This window comes from Cebus imitator, unplaced genomic scaffold, assembly GCF_001604975.1.
Source record: "Cebus imitator isolate Cc_AM_T3 unplaced genomic scaffold, Cebus_imitator-1.0 Scaffold613, whole genome shotgun sequence".
Classification (NCBI taxonomy): Eukaryota; Metazoa; Chordata; class Mammalia; order Primates; family Cebidae; genus Cebus; species Cebus imitator.
The window spans coordinates 168,067-171,339 of record NW_016107928.1 but is presented as its reverse complement, the minus strand read 5'-3'; the positions used below and the strand labels follow the sequence as shown (position 1 = coordinate 171,339).

Below are 3,273 nucleotides of genomic sequence, written 5' to 3'. Positions count from 1 at the left end.
AAAAAAAAAAAGTCTGTTCTTAAGAGACACACAAATGAAAATAAAAATGAAAAATTCTAGATTTCATCTTACCTAATTCAATGCACAAACTTTTTAAAGTTTAAACCAGAAAACAGTGTCATTTTTATGTATCCATGAGAATATACATTTCCATCCCCTTTTGCTTCTTTTACTTAAGTTTAGGTAGCTTATACTTTTAGTTTGCAGATTTCTGAAGTTCCCAGTCTTAGGAAAAGTCGAATACAAAGTAGTCATCCTCAATTTTCTTGGTTTTCCTTTTATCTTGCCAGTTTTGTGGCATCTACTTGCTTGTTACATCAACTCAGCTGAATTCGCCTATAATTATAGTGTCTATGTGCAGGAAACAAGACTTGAAGACGAGGCAGAAACAGCTCCTGCTGACCCAGATCAATTTTTTCCAAGTGAAATCTCTGCAATTAGGCCAGTAATGGTATTTTCCTGGAGAAAGAATTGAGTGCATTTAGGAAAAGAGTTTTAAAGCTCAACATGCACGTCTCTGGGGGCAATTCAGATGCAAGATAATTGAAGAGTTTGTTTCAGTACTTACCCCTTTCTGTAAGAAGCTTATTTTCAGTAACACCACCCCTGTCTTTCGGGAGGGGGAGCTCCCCTCAAGAGGGAGGAATAGAAAAGTTTAGAAAGAAACACAGAGGATTAAAATATAGATATGGAAAAGCCTTTTGAAACAAGTTCCAAAACTCAGAATCCACAAAGCAAAAAAACTGGTAGCTTTGATTACATAAAATTTAAAATGTCTATATGACTGAAAAGTACCATAACTAAAGACAGAAGATAAATGCAGGGCGGACGGGTGGCTCATGCCTGTAATACCAGCACTTTGGGAGGTCGAGGCGGGCGGATCATGAGGTCAAGAGATCGAGACCATCCTGGCCATCATGATCAAACCCTGTCTGTACTAAAAATACAAAAATTAGCTGGGTGTAGTGGCGTGTGCCTGTAGTCCCAGCTACTTGGGAGGCTGAGGCAGGAGAATCGTTTGAACCCAGGAGGCAGAGGTTGCAGTNAAAAAAGAAAGAAATACACATGATAATATATAGACCAGTTTCTTGAGTCTACAAAGAGCTCTTTAATGAGAAAAAAGACCAATAACCCAGCAGAAAATGGGCAAAAAGTCAGGGACCAGTAATTTACAAAATAAACAAATACAAGTGGCTAACAAACATGTGATAAGATGCTAGATATAATTCCTAACTAAATAAATGCAAATTAAAACTGTCTTAGTTTGTCTGGGCATAGTGGTTCACGCCTCTATACTAGCACTTTGGGAGGACAAGGCGGGTGTATCACTTGAGGCCAGGAGTTCAAGACCAGCCTGGCCAACATGGCAAAACTTGATCTGTACTAAGAAAAAAAACCCCATCAATTAGCTGGGTGTGGTGGTACACGCCTGTAATCCCAGCTACTCGGGAGGCTTAGGCGGGAGAATCGCTTGAACCTGGGAAGTGGAGGTTTCAGTGTGCCGAGATTGCACTGTTACAGTCCAGCTTGGGTAACAGAGCAAGACCCTGTCTCAAACAACCAACCAACCAAACCAAACAAAGAAACCGTCTTTGTTTGTGCAATGATCAGAGAATTAAAATAACTGGGGGTGGTGGTGCATCCTTGTAGTTCCAGCTACTAGGGAGGCTGAGGCAGGAGAATCATTTGAACCTGGGAGGTGGAGGCTGCAGTGAGCCGAGGTAGCACTACTGCACTCTAGCTGGGGTGACAGAGTGAGACTCTGTCTCAAAAAAAAAAAAAAAAAAAGTGCACAAACTCTTTGACCCAGCAATCCTATTTTGAGGAATTCATCCAAGAGATACACTGAAACAAGTGGTAAGGATTAATGTAAAAGGATGCTCATGTAGCATTGCTTGTATTGTGTAATGATAGAAATTGGTTAAGAAGGCTGGGTGTGGTGGCTCATGCCTATAATCTCAGCACTTTGGAAAGCCAAGGTAGGAGAATCACTTGAGTCCATGAGTTTGAGACCAGTCCAGGCAACATAGTGAGACCTTGTCTCTACCAAAAAAATTTCAATAATTAGCCACGCATGGTAGTGTAAGCCTGTAGTCTCAGCTTCTTGGGAGGCTGAGGCAGGAGGATTGCTTGAGCCCAGGAGGTCAGGGCTGCAGTGAGCCATGATTGTGCCACTGCACTCCAGNTTATCCAGGTGTGGTGGCAGGTGCCTATAATCTCAGCTACTCAGGAGGCTGAGGCAGGAGAATTGCTTGAACCTGGGTGGCAGAGGTTGCAGTGAGCTGAGATGGTGCCTCTGCACTCCAGCTTGGGCAACAGAGCAAGACTGTCTCAAAAAATAAATAAAATAAAATAAAGCTATTCCCAAATGTTCTGCCTCTCTCCTCCCTTTGCACACAGAGTAAGGTTGCACTTTCCCAACTCCTTTGAAGATAGATGAATGTGGCCGTGTGGCTTTTGGCCAGTGATATCTAAAAAGAAGTGTCCCTTCTGGGTTAACACCTTAAGTTCTGATGCATAGCATCTCCTTGTCCCTGGCCCAGTGACTGTGGACACAAATGCTGAGATGGCACCGGGTCTCCAAGTGACTGTGGTGAGCATCGTCCTCTTCCTTGTGCTGACTGGACATGTATTATGAGTGGGAAATAAACATGTACAATTTTAACCCACTGAGATTGCGGATGCTTTCTATTAGATCAGCATATTTTGGCCGATTCTGAGTAATAGAATCCCCACGATAATTGTTAAATGATAAAAACCTAAGTGAAGGAAGATGATCTCATTTGTGTGTATGTGTGTGGGTGTTTATATGCTTAAGAAATTTCTGGAAGAACTCATGAGAAACTTAATAAGGCTTACAACAAAGGAATTGAAAGGAGGCAGAATGGGGAAGGCAATTTCTACTTTTCATGTTATAGCCTTCTGTACTGTCGGATTCTTTTTTAAAAAACTGTGCCCATGGTAAGTTTACATTTAAAACTAGCTAATGTTTTGACAAAAAGATTTCTACAAGAATGTTCATGGCAACCTTATTCATAGTAGCCCCAAAATGGAAATAGCTGGCCGGGTGCAGTGGCTCATGTCTGTAATCCCAGCACTTTGGGAGGCTGAGGCAGGTGGATCACAAGTTCAGGAATTCAAGACCAGCCTGCCGACATGATGAGACTCCATCTCTACTAGAAATACAAAAAAAATTAGCTAGGTGTGGTGGTGTGCACCTGTAATCCCAGCTACTCTGGAGGCTGAGACATGAGAATCGCTTGAACCCGGGAG

General features: G+C 42.3%; 1 long non-coding RNA gene across 1 annotated transcript in view; it reads right to left on the bottom strand.

Moving 5' to 3' along the window:
• Positions 1–81: 81 nt before the first annotated feature.
• The window catches only part of LOC108294980, a 33,107-nt gene continuing 29,915 nt past the window's right edge, over positions 82–3,273 (bottom strand). The window contains exon 4 of the long non-coding RNA XR_005198067.1: positions 82–459. This is a non-coding gene — a long non-coding RNA (uncharacterized LOC108294980). The remainder of the gene's footprint in view (positions 460–3,273) is intronic.